The sequence below is a fragment of the Lolium rigidum genome, chromosome 7 (genome assembly GCF_022539505.1).
Source record: "Lolium rigidum isolate FL_2022 chromosome 7, APGP_CSIRO_Lrig_0.1, whole genome shotgun sequence".
Classification (NCBI taxonomy): Eukaryota; Viridiplantae; Streptophyta; class Magnoliopsida; order Poales; family Poaceae; genus Lolium; species Lolium rigidum.
Window position 1 is genome coordinate 45,425,262 of NC_061514.1, and position 13,559 is coordinate 45,438,820.

Below are 13,559 nucleotides of genomic sequence, written 5' to 3' on the forward strand. Positions count from 1 at the left end.
ATCACAACAAGGAAGCATCCAACCATAGTTAAGATAAATATGCATAGTCGGTGGCTACATCCTGAAATGAGAACAAGATCCTCTCCACCCTATCATTGCTCCGGTGGTGCATCTAGCGTTGATGGAGGGTGCTTGGAATTGTGTGCCCGTCGGATCTCCTGAGATCCGGTCGGTTTTCGAGTTTGGTGGTGTGGTTTCATGTCAGTCTCTTCCGATCTACGGTTGTCATCATTGGCGATGGTTGCTGCTATGGTGCATTGGTCCTTTGGAACCTTAGCACAACGAGTTCCCATCTGTCTACTATAACAAGCTCTACTACAACAAGCTTTGCTAGACTCCGGCGATGGAGGGGCGAGGATAGCGGCGCGCCTTCGGCCCATGCTAGTGTCTCTGTAGTCGTCCCTAGGTGGTCCAAGTACCAATTTGTAATTTTCTTTACCTTTTGGATTATTTGTACTATTGTTGATGGTTATTAATAAATCGGTGGATTTATCGCAAAAAACCATAGTTAAGATAAATATGCAACACACATTACAATCATAGAAAAGAGATCCAAATGGTGATCGACAACACCACCTGTACATTTTGTTAGTTGGTGATGAAATTGTAGCAATTATTTTGCACAAATAGTAGTGAGCCTGACTTGTCGAGTGAGGGAAGGAAACAACATAGGCGAATAACTGAACAAGCTGAAATCCAAATAAGACGGGAGTACCAAAATGATAAAAATAGTATTCATACATGAACATGGCTCATGCGTCGAAACAGGTTTCAGGAGTGAGCTGGCGAAGAGCAGCCGACAGGACACAGTCCACCAAACCCAGTTCCAGTGCCTGTGGCCAGCTCAGAGAGGCTCAGTGCCGGTGGAGAGAGTCCAAGTGCTGCAACAGGAAGGGAGCACGGAGCGCCGGTGATAGTGGTCTTGATCGTTTGGATTTTTGGGATGTCACTTTGATGGTATAAGCTTTGAATCTGTGATAGTGTAACCTACTGCAGCCAAAGTTTTAAATAGATGGCTATAGCTCGGCTATAGCCTTTCGGAAGACCTGCCGCTGCGGCTATACCATTTGTAGGCTAAATGAGAAAAACCGCTAATAGCCGGTTATAGCCCTATTTAGCCCATATTTAGCCTCTAATTTAGCTGCTAAACCTCCAACATTTTGAAATTCTCTTCTCTTTTCATTATTTATTTCTGATTTTCCGAATTTGCGTTCAATATAATTAGATAAAACTTGTGAGTTGAATAATTGAATACTTGTTTGCTTTGTATAGTTGAATAAGTTGTATCATGAACCGTATTTGAGTCATAGTTGTCCTCTTCTTTTGGTGAGATATGACTGAAATATTCTAAATTTTTAAAAAAGGCTGAATGAAATAGCCCACTATAACCCAGTTATAGCCTTTTATAGCCTCCAAAAAATTCGCGGCTAAATGAGATAGCTGGCTATTTTAAACTATGACCGCAGCTCAACATTCTCCCTGGACCAACATAAGCCGTGCAGTTCATTGCACAATATTTGCAAATTATTCTAGGGAAACACTACGGGAAAATCAGGCGCTGCGGTGCAGCCTATTATTGCCGTGAGGCACCGCACGGCAAAGACTTCTTTGCCGTGCGCCGCAAGAGGCACCCACGGCAAAGACTATGTGCACGGCAAAGTAACAGGGTGGCGCACGGCAAAGTTATAGAGCACGGCAAACTCATCTGTGCTGCACGGCAACGTCCCGTTGCACGGCAAAGTCCCTCAAAAGCGCACGGCAAAGAAGCCAGGACGGCAAAGCCAATAAAGGCCGCACGGCAAAGAAAATGTGCTCGGCAAAGGACTGGGACGTTGCTGTGGGCCTCCCTTTGCCGTGAGGCCAGGCAAAGTGCACGACAAAGCCGCCTTTGCCGTGCGACGCCTTCTTTGCCGTGCGACGCCTTCTTTGCCGTGCGCCATAATTCATTTATTTGTTTTTCTTTCTATTTTATTTCATCTAAAACTTATATTTATTTTTTTATTAGTTTTACTTTTTGATGACTATTTATTAGTGTTACTTAAGACAATGTGTAATACAAAATTACTTTCCATGTTCATCCCCCACATATATCAGGGTTTCGGAGCAATTAATACGCACTTCGGAAAATCTGCTAAGTGTTACCGCCCAAATGTGAGGAAGGTCACACCGGGGAGCTACTTTTGCACCATTACACATTGCACCGCACTTTCACACATATCATAGGTCCACATGCAAGATTTGGTGGGGTTTCGGTGCTCCGGCGGTCGTTCTCCCCCTCCTCCCCCAAAACAGCGAAATGTGTGCCCCGGCGGGTCTACCCCCCTATATTTCTCCGCGCGAGGGTGCACCAATGTACTTTTTCATTCTTTTAGGTTTGTTTAGGACATATACACATGTAGAACCAAGATTGGGACCCTTTGGCATAGCTAGAGCCATTATCACACGATCGAGGGTGTGCCTGATCTACTGGTTAGGGTTAGGTGTAGGGTTAGGGCTAGGGTTTAGGGCATCTCCAGCGGCGCGACGCAAACGGACGCTGAGCGACCGTTTTCGTCCGCCGTGACCGGAAATGCGTCTGGGGCCTGTTCCAGCGGGGCGACGCAAAGTGACCGGGCCGTCCGCGGAGACGCAAACCTGGCCCAAATATGCGACAGGTTTGCGTCTCCGCGGACGCTCGGCGGTCGCTCCGAGCGTCCGCTCACGTCCCCACGGGCCCTCATGGCAGCGACCTAGGTTCGATCGGCCTCTAATTCACAACCGCCGGCGACCAACCACCGCAATGGAGCGCCGAACCGCCGCGGAAGAGCAACCGCCGGCCTCTTCGTTTTACGCGCCGCCGTTAATCCGCGCACATTATAACCCCCGCGTCTACGGTAATTCAAGTTCAACCGCCTCCTTCTTTTCTTCTTCAACACCGGCACGTCATGAGCGACTACACGCTGCTTCCGACTCGGAGAGCGAGGGCAAGTCGCCCGGATTCTTGCATTGGTGGGAATCGCCGGCGACGCCAAGCGATCCGGGCTCCACGCCCAGCTACCCTACCTCTACACCGAGTGAGGACGAGGAGGAGGGAGGCGGCAATGGCAGCGAAGGCCAGGAGGAGGACGGAGGCGGCGCTGCCAGCGACGCGGACGACGAGGAGGAGGGCCAGGAGGAGGAGGAGGACTCCGATAGCAAGGCGGACGACAAGGCGGCGGCAAGGAAGAAGTCCAGGGCACTGGCGCGGGCGGCGCGTCGTCGTCCGTTCACCGACGACGACGACGAAGACGCCATTTCTTCCAGTTTCAAGTCCTCGACGGGCGCGTCGTCCTCCAGTTCCGACGACGAGGTGACAAGCAAGAGGCGGAGTAGTTTCCACGACGACGACGCAGGGCCTTCAAACAAGAAGGCCAAAAAATAGTTTTAGTTTATATGTTTTTAAATTTCTTCTTATTTGTATGTTAAATATGTTTGAATCTAGTCGATTGACGTATCCGGTTAATTGTTTAGGCTAATCTATTCGATTGGACCAATGATGGCGTGTAACTCACACGTTCGTTGGGAACCCCAAGAGGAAGGTATGATGCGCACAGCAGCAAGTTTTCCCTCAGAAAGAAACCAAGGTTTATCGAACCAGGAGGAGCCAAGAAGCACGTTGAAGGTTGATGGCGGCGGGATGTAGTGCGGCGCAACACCGGGGATTCCGGCGCCAACGTGGAACCCGCACAACACAACCAAAGTACTTTGCCCCAACGAAACGGTGAGGTTGTCAATCTCACCGGCTTGCTGTAACAAAGGATTAACCGTATTGTGTGGAAGATGATTGTTTGCGAAAACAGTAAAACAAGTATTGCGAGTAGATTGTATTTCGAGTAAAGAGAATTGGACCGGGGTCCACAGTTCACTAGAGGTGTCTCTCCCATAAGATAAACAGCATGTTGGGTGAACAAATTACAGTTGGGCAATTGACAAATAAAGAGAGCATGACCATGCACATACATATCATGATGAGTATAGTGAGATTTAATTGGGCATTACGATAAAGTACATAGACCGCCATCCAACTGCATCTATGCCTAAAAAGTCCACCTTCAGAGTTATCATCCGAACCCCTTCCGGTATTAAGTTGCAAAGCAACGGACAATTGCATTAAGTATGGTGCGTAATGTAATCAACAACTACATCCTTAGACATAGCATCAATGTTTTATCCCTAATGGCAACAGCACAACACAACCTTAGAACTTTCTCATCACTGTCCCGAGTGTCAATGCGGGCATGAACCCACTATCGAGCATAAATACTCCCTCTTGGAGTTACAAGCATCTACTTGGCCGGAGCATCTACTAGTAACGGAGAGCATGCAAGATCATAAACAACACATAGATATAACTTTGATAATCAACATAACAAGTATTCTCTATTCATCGGATCCCAACAAACGCAACATATAGAATTACGGATAGATGATCTTGATCATGTTAGGCAGCTCACAAGATCCGACAATGATAGCACAATGGGGAGAAGACAACCATCTAGCTACTGCTATGGACCCATAGTCCAGGGGTAGACTACTCACACATCACACCGGAGGCGACCATGGCGGCATAGAGTCCTCCGGGAGATGATTCCCCTCTCCGGCAGGGTGCCGGAGGCGATCTCCTGGATCCCCCGAGATGGGATCGGCGTTGGCGGCGTCTCTGGAAGGTTTTCCGTATCGTGGCTCTCGGTACTGGGGGTTTCGTCACGGAGGCTTTAAGTAGGCGGAAGGGCAAGTCAGGAGGGGCCCGGGGCCCCACACCATAGGCCGGCGCGGCCGGGGGTGGGCCGCGCCGCCCTAGGGTTTGGGCACCTCGTGGTCCCACTTCGTTTCGTCTTCGGACTTCCGGAAGCTTCGTGGAAAAATAGGCCCCCGGGCGTTGATTTCGTCCAATTCCGAGAATATTTCCTTACTAGGATTTCTGAAACCAAAAACAGCGAGAAAACGACAATCGGCACTTCGGCATCTTGTTAATAGGTTAGTTCCGGAAAATGCACGAATATGACATAAAGTGTGCATAAAACATGTAGATAACATCAATAATGTGGCATGGAACATAAGAAATTATCGATACGTCGGAGACGTATCAGCATCCCCAAGCTTAGTTCTGCTCGTCCCGAGCGGGTAAAACGATAACACGGATAATTTCCGGAGTGACATGCCATCATAATCTTGATCATACTATTTGTAAAGCATATGTAGTGAATGCAGCGATCAAAACAATATATATGACATGAGTAAACAAGTGAATCATATAGCAAAGACTTTTCATGAATAGCACTTCAGGACAAGCATCAATTAAGTCTTGCATAAGAGTTAACTCATAAAGCAATAATTCAAAGTAAAAGCATTGAAGCAACACAAAAGAAGATTAAGTTTCAGCGGTTGCTTTCAACTTGTAACATGTATATCTCATGGATATTGTCAACATAGAGTAATATAATAAGTGCAATAAGCAAATATGTAGGAATCAATGCACAGTTCACACAAGTGTTTGCTTCTTGAGGTGGAGAGAAATAGGTGAACTGACTCAACATTGAAGGTAGAAGAATTGTCCTCCATAGAGGAAAAGCATCGATTGCTATATTTTTGCTAGAGCTTTGATTTTGAAAACATGAAACAATTTTGTCAACGGTAGTAATAAAGCATATGTATCATGTAAATTATATCTTACAAGTTGCAAGCCTCATGCATAGTGTACTAATAGTGCCCGCACCTTGTCCTAATTAGCTTGGACTACCGGATCATCACAATGCACATGTTTTGACCAAGTGTCACAAAGGGGTACCTCTATGCCTGCTTGTACAAAGGTCTAAGGAGAAAGCTCGCATTGGATTTCTCGCTATTGATTATTCTTCAACTTAGACATCCATACCGGGACAACATAGACAACAGATAATGGACTCCTCTTTTATGCATAAGCATGTAACAACAATTAATAATTTTCTCATTTGAGATTGAGGATATGTGTCCAAAACTGAAACTTCCACCATGGGTCATGGCTTTAGTTAGCGGCCCAATGTTCTTCTCTAACAATATGCATGCTTAACCATAAGGTGGTAGATCTCTCTTACTTCAGACAAGACGGACATGCATAGCAACTCACATGAAATTCAACAAAGAGTAGTTGATGGCGTCCCCAGTGAACATGGTTATCGCACAACAAGCAACTTATTAAGAGATAAAGTGCATAATTACATATTCAATACCACAATAGTTTTTAAGCTATTTGTCCCATGAGTTATATATTGCAAAGGTGAATGATGGAATTTTAAAGGTAGCACTCAAGCAATTTACTTTGGAATGGCGGAAAATACCATGTAGTAGGTAGGTATGGTGGACACAAATGGCATAGTGGTTGGCTCAAGTATTTTGGATTCATGAGAAGTATTCCCTCTCGATACAAGGTTTTAGGCTAGCACGGCTTATTTGAAACAAACACAAGGATGAACCGGTGCAGCAAAACTCACATAAAAGACATATTGAAAACATTATAAGACTCTACACCGTCTTCCTTGTTGTTCAAACTCAATACTAGAAATTATCTAGACCTTAGAGAAACCAAATATGCAAACCAAATTTTAGCATGCTCTATGTATTTCTTCATTAATGGGTGCAAAGCATATGATGCAAGAGCTTAATCATGAGCACAACAATTGCCAAGTATCACATTACCCAAGACATTAATAGCAATTACTACATGTATCATTTTCCAATTCCAACCATATAACAATTTAACGAAGGAGAAACTTCGCCATGAATACTATGAGTAGAAACCAAGGACATACTTGTCCATATGCTACAGCGGAGCGTGTCTCTCTCCCATAAAGTGAATGCTAGGATCCATTTTATTCAAACAAAACAAAAACAAAAACAAACCGATGCTCCAAGCAAAGCACATAAGATGTGATGGAATAAAAATATAGTTTCAGGGGAGGAACCTGATAATGTTGTCGATGAAGAAGGGGATGCCCAAGGCATCCCCAAGCTTAGACGCTTGAGTCTTCTTAGAATATGCAGGGGTGAACCACCGGGGCATCCCCAAGCTTAGAGCTTTCACTCTCCTTGATCATGTTGCATCATACTCCTCTCTTGATCCTTGAAAACTTCCTCCACACCAAACTCGAAACAACTCATTAGAGGGTTAGTGCACAATAAAAATTAACATATTCAGAGGTGACACAATCATTCTTAACACTTCTGGATATTGCATAATGCTACTGGACATTAGTGGATCAAAGAAATTCATCCATCATAGCAAAAGAGGCAATGCGAAATAAAAGGCAGAATCTGTCAAAACAGAACAGTTCGTATTGACGAATTTTAAAATGGCACCAGACTTGCTCAAATGAAAATGCTCAAATTGAATAAAAGTTGCGTACATATCTGAGGATCATGCACGTAAATTGGCTTAATTTTATGAGCTACCTGCAGGGAGGTGGACCCAGATTCGTGACAGCAAAGAAATCTGGAACTGTGCAGTAATCCAAATCTAGTACTTACTTTTCTATCAACGGCTCAACTTGGCACAACAAAACACAAAACTAAGATAAGGAGAGGTTGCTACAGTAGTAAACAACTTCCAAGACACAAAATAAAAACAAAGTACTGTAGGTAAAAACATGGGTTGTCTCCCATAAGCGCTTTTCTTTAACGCCTTTCAGCTAGGCGCAGAAAGTGTGTATCAAGTATTATCGGAGGGTGGTGCATTCTCAGCGGGGTGTGGAGTTTTCTCAACCAGGCATAATATATTAGATACATAAGTTTTAGCATCTCCCTTTTCATTAGTCTTAGGCGTGCTACTCTCATCAAACAAATTTTCAGGAACAAGCCAAGCATAGTTATTTTCTAGTGCATCATTCATAGCTAAGAGTTTACATGGTATTGGTGCTTTGATCTCCCCACCATCATCAATATTATTAGTGTATCTTATTCTATCCATGTCCATCTTTTCAAGGAGACTAACAAAATTAGTATGAGAACCAAGCATATTAAATTTAGCAAAGACCTTTCTAGCTTCTCTTGCTAGACCACCAAATTCTCTAAGAAGGGTTTCTAAAACAAAATCTTTCTTTTCCCCTTCTTCCATATCACCAAGTGTGAGAAACATGTGTTGGATTATAGGATTAAGATTAACAAATTTAGTTTCCAACAGAGCGAACTAAATGCGCAGCAGCAATTTCATAAGTAGGCGCAAGGTCTACCAAGTGTCTATCTTCAAAATTTTCAATGGTACTAACATGATTGAAGAATTCTTCTATATTATTTCTCCCAACTATAGACCCACGTCCTACCGGCATGTCTTTTGTGGTAAAATTAAAAGGAAACATGATGAATCAAGTAAAGTAAATGCAAGTAACTAATTTTTTTGTATTTTTGATATAGCAAACAAGATAGCAAATAAAGTAAAACTATCAACTAATTTTTTTGTATTTTGATTTAGTGCAGCAAACAAAGTAGTAAATAAAACTAAGCAAGACAAAAACAAAGTAAAGAGATTGAGAAGTGGAGACTCCCCTTGCATCGTGTCTTGATCTCCCCGGCAATGGCTCCAGAAATCTAGCTTGATGGCGTGTAACTCACACGTTCGTTGGGAACCCCAAGAGGAAGGTATGATGCGCACAGCAGCAAGTTTTCCCTCAGAAAGAAACCAAGGTTTATCGAACCAGGAGGAGCCAAGAAGCACGTTGAAGGTTGATGGCGGCGGGATGTAGTGCGGCGCAACACCAGGGATTCCGGCGCCAACGTGGAACCCGCACAACACAACCAAAGTACTTTGCGCCAACGAAACAAGTGAGGTTGTCAATCTCACCGGCTTGCTGTAACAAAGGATTAACCGTATTGTGTGGAAGATGATTGTTTGCGGAAAACAGTAAAACAAGTATTGCAATGAGATTGTATTTCAGTAAAGAGAATTGGACCGGGGTCCACAGTTCACTAGAGGTGTCTCTCCCATAAGATAAACATCATGTTGGGTGAACAAATTACAGTTGGGCAATTGACAAATAAAGAGAGCATGACCATGCACATACATATCATGATGAGTATAGTGAGATTTAATTGGGCATTACGACAAAGTACATAGACCGCCATCCAACCGCATCTATGCCTAAAAAGTCCACCTTCGAGTTATCATCCGAACCCCTTCCAGTATTAAGTTGCAAAGCAATGAGACAATTGCATTAAGTATGGTGCGTAATGTAATCAACAACTACATCCTTAGACATAGCATCAATGTTTTATCCCTAGTGGCAACAAGCACAACACAACCTTAGAACTTTCGTCACTCGTCCCAGGTGTCAATGCGGGCATGAACCCACTATCGAGCATAAATACTCCCTCTTGGAGTTACAAGCATCTACTTGGCCGAGCATCTACTAGTAACGGAGAGCATGCAAGATCATAAACAACACATAGATATAACTTTGATAATCAACATAACAAGTATTCTCTATTCATCGGATCCCAACAAACGCAACATATAGAATTACGGATAGATGATCTTGATCATGTTAGGCAGCTCACAAGATCCGACAATGATAGCACAATGGGGAGAAGACAACCATCTAGCTACTGCTATGGACCCATAGTCCAGGGGTAGACTACTCACACATCACACCGGAGGCGACCATGGCGGCGTAGAGTCCTTCGGGAGATGATTCCCCTCTCCGGCAGGGTGCTGGAGGCGATCTCCTGGATCCCCCGAGATGGGATCGGCGTTGGCGGCGTCTCTGGAAGGTTTTCCGTATCGTGGCTCTCGGTACTGGGGGTTTCGTCACGGAGGCTTTAAGTAGGCGGAAGGGCAAGTCAGGAGGGGGCACAGGGGCCCCACACCATAGGCCGGCGCGGCCAAGGGGTGGGCCGCGCCGCCCTAGGGTTTGGGCACCCTGTGGCCCCACTTCGTTTCGTCTTCGGACTTCTGGAAGCTTCGTGGAAAAATAGGCCCCTGGGCGTTGATTTCGTCCAATTCCGAGAATATTTCCTTACTAGGATTTACGAAACCAAAAACAACAGAAAACAACGAATTGGCACTTCGGCATCTTGTTAATAGGTTAGTTCCAGAAAATGCACGAATATGACATAAAGTGTGCATAAAACATGTAGATAACATCAATAATGTGGCATGGAACATAAGAAATTATCGATACGTCGGAGACGTATCAACCAACATGACATCATGAGTACATCTTTTTCGCGTTTAAAACTTGATCGTTCAACTATAAACTGCAAAGAAGTAGCACAAAAAAAACAGTTGCATGTCCAAAATGCGTCGGACCGCTGGAGGTAGCCCCCGACGCAAACGAACATTTCGCCCCTTGCGGTCAATTTGGCGTCCGCGGGGCGACGCAAACGGACGCTCACGACCACTTTTGAGCGTCCGAAATGCGTCGCCCCGCTGGAGATGCCCTTAGGGGGTAGGGCTAGGGTTTAGGTTCAAGGTAAGGATTTATGGTTAGGTATAGGTTTAGGGTTAGGGTTTATGATGCATGGTTTTGCAGCTCCGGTGTGTCAGCACGTGTAGTTAATGGTTTGGGGGTCTAGAGGGGTTTAGGGCTCGAAGCCTCCCCAGTTTAGGGTTTAGGGTTTAGGGGAGCTAATTTTGCACCATTACACCTTGCACCACACTTTGACACATATCATAGGCCCACATGCAAGATTTGGTGGGGTTCCGGTGCTCCGGCGGTCGTTCTCCCCCTCCTCCCCCCAAAACAGCGGAATGTGTGCCCCGGCGGGTCTACCCCCCGAGATTTCTCCGCGCGAGGGTGCACTGATACGTCTCCGACGTATCGATAATTTCTTAAGTTCCATGCCACATTATTGATGATATCTACATGTTTTATGCACACTTTATATCATTTTTATGCATTTTCCGGAACTAACCTATTGACAAGATGCCGAAAGGCCAGTTGCTGTTTTCTGCTGTTTTTGGTTTCAGAAATCCTAGTAAGGAAATATTCTCGAAATCGGACGAAATCAACGCCCAGCATCTTAGAATCCCCGGAAGCATCCAGAACACCCGAGAGCCGCCAGAGAGGGGATACATGCCCCCCAGATGATAGGCCAGCGCGGCCCAGGGGTGGCCCGCGCCCCCCTATGGTGTTGTCGCCTCGTTGACCCTCCGATGCCGCCTCTTCGCCTATTTAAGGGTCCTCGACCTAAAACTTCGATACGAAAAAGCCACGGTACGAGAAACCTTCCAGAGCCGCCGCCATCGCGAAGCCAAGATCTGGGGGACAGGAGTCTCTGTTCCGGCACGCCGCCGGGACGGGGAAGTGCCCTCGGAAGGCTTCTCCATCAACACCACCGCCATCTTCATCAACGCTCGCTGTCTCCCATGAGGAGGGAGTAGTTCTCCATCGAGGCTCGGGGCTGTACCGGTAGCTATGTGGTTCATCTCTCTCCTATGTACTTCAATACAATAATCTCATGAGCTGCCTTACATGATTGAGATTCATATGATGATGCTTGTAATCTAGATGTCATTATGCTAGTCAAGTGGATTTTACTTATGTGATCTCCGGAGACTCCTTGTCCCAAGTGTGTAAAGGTGACAGTGTGTGCACCGTGTGGGTCTCTTAGGCTATATTTCACAGAATACTTATTCACTGTTATGAATGGCATAGTGAAGTGCTTATTTATATCCCTTTATGATTGCAATGTGTTTTGTATCACAATTTATCTATGTGCTACTCTAGTGATGTTATTAAAGTAGTTTATTCCTCCCGCACGGTGTAATGGTGACAGGTGTGTGCATCGTGTTAGTACTTGGCGTAGGCTATGATTGTGATCTCTTGTAGATTATGAAGTTAACTATTGCTATGATAGTATTGATGTGATCTATGCCTCCTTTCGTAGCGTGAAGGTGACGAGTGTGCATGCTATGTTAGTACTTGGTTTGGTTATGTTGATCTGTCATGCACTCTAAGGTTATTTAAATATGAACATCGAAAATTGTGGAGCTTGTTAACTCCGGCATTGAGGGTTCGTGTAATCCTACACGTTAGTGGTGTTCATCATCCAACAAGAGGGTGTAGAGTCTAGCATCTATTTATTTATTCTGTTATGTGATCAATGTTGAGAGTGTCCACTAGTGAAAGTATAATCCCTAGGCCTTGTTCCTAAATACTGCTATCGCTGCTTGTTTACTGTTCTACTGCATCTCTACTTACTGCAATATTACCACTATCAACCACACGCCAGTCCTGGGCAGCAAAGCACTTTTCTGGCGCTGTTACTACTGCTCATACTTATTCATACCACCTGTATTTCACTATCTCTTCGCCGAACTAGTGCACCTATTAGGTGTGTTGGGGACACAAGAGACTTCTTGCTTTGTGGTTGCGGGGTTGCATGAGAGGGATATCTTTGACCTCTTCCTCCCTGAGATCGATAAACCTTGGGTGATCCACTTAAGGGAAACTTGTTGCTGTTCTACAAACCTCTGCTCTTGGAGGCCCAACACTGTCTACAAGGAAAGAAGCTCCCGTAGACATCAAGCACTTTTCTGGCGCCGTTGCCGGGGAATGAAGGAAAGCTACACCATTTCCTCCCTCGTCAACTACACGCCAGCAAGCACTTTTCTGGCGCCGTTGCCGGGGAGGAAAGGTAAAAGGCACTCATACTCCGGTTCCAGGTAACAGTACTTTTCTGGCGCCATTGTGTTTGTGCTCGAAGCTATTTCCTTTAGATCCTGTAATTGCATCTTTTTGTTTCTTGTTTACACTAGTAAGGCATAATGGACAACAATGAGCTTCTTATTCTATTTCCTGATTTAAGACATGGATGGTTTGATCCGAAAATTTAAAAACCCATGGAACATATTAGTATGAATACTTTGAACACCATTGTTGCTAATGATATGGAAAATTCTAAGCTTGGGGAAGCTGGTTTTGATGAGCATGATCTTTTTAGTCCCCCAAGAATTGAGGAGAAAATTTACTTTGATAATACTCTGCCTCCTATTTATGATGATTATAATGATAGTAGTCTTTTGTTGCCGCCTGTTATGGAGGATAAATTTGATTATGATTACAATATGCCTCCTATATTTGATGATGAGAATAATAATGATAGCTACTTTGTTGAATTTGCTCCCACTACAACTAATAAAATTGATTATGCTTATGTGGAGAGTAATAATTTTATGCATGAGACTCATGATAAGAATGCTTTATGTGATAGTTATATTGTTGAGTTTGCTCATGTTGCTACTGAAAGTTATTATGAGAGAGGAAAATATGGTTGTAGAAATTTTCATGTTACTAAAATACCTCTCTATATGCTTAAAATTTTGAAGCTACACTTGTTTTATCTTCCTATGCTTGTTGCATTATGCTTCTTGAACTTGTTTATTTACAAGATTCCTTTTCATAGGAAGCATGTTAGGCTTAAATGTGTTTTGAATTTGCCTCTTGATGCTCTATTTTGCTTCAAATACTATTTCTTGCGAGTGCATCATTAAAACTGCTGAGCCCATCTTAATGGCTATAAAGAAAGAACTTCTTGGGAGATAACCCATGTGTTTATTTTGCTACAGTACC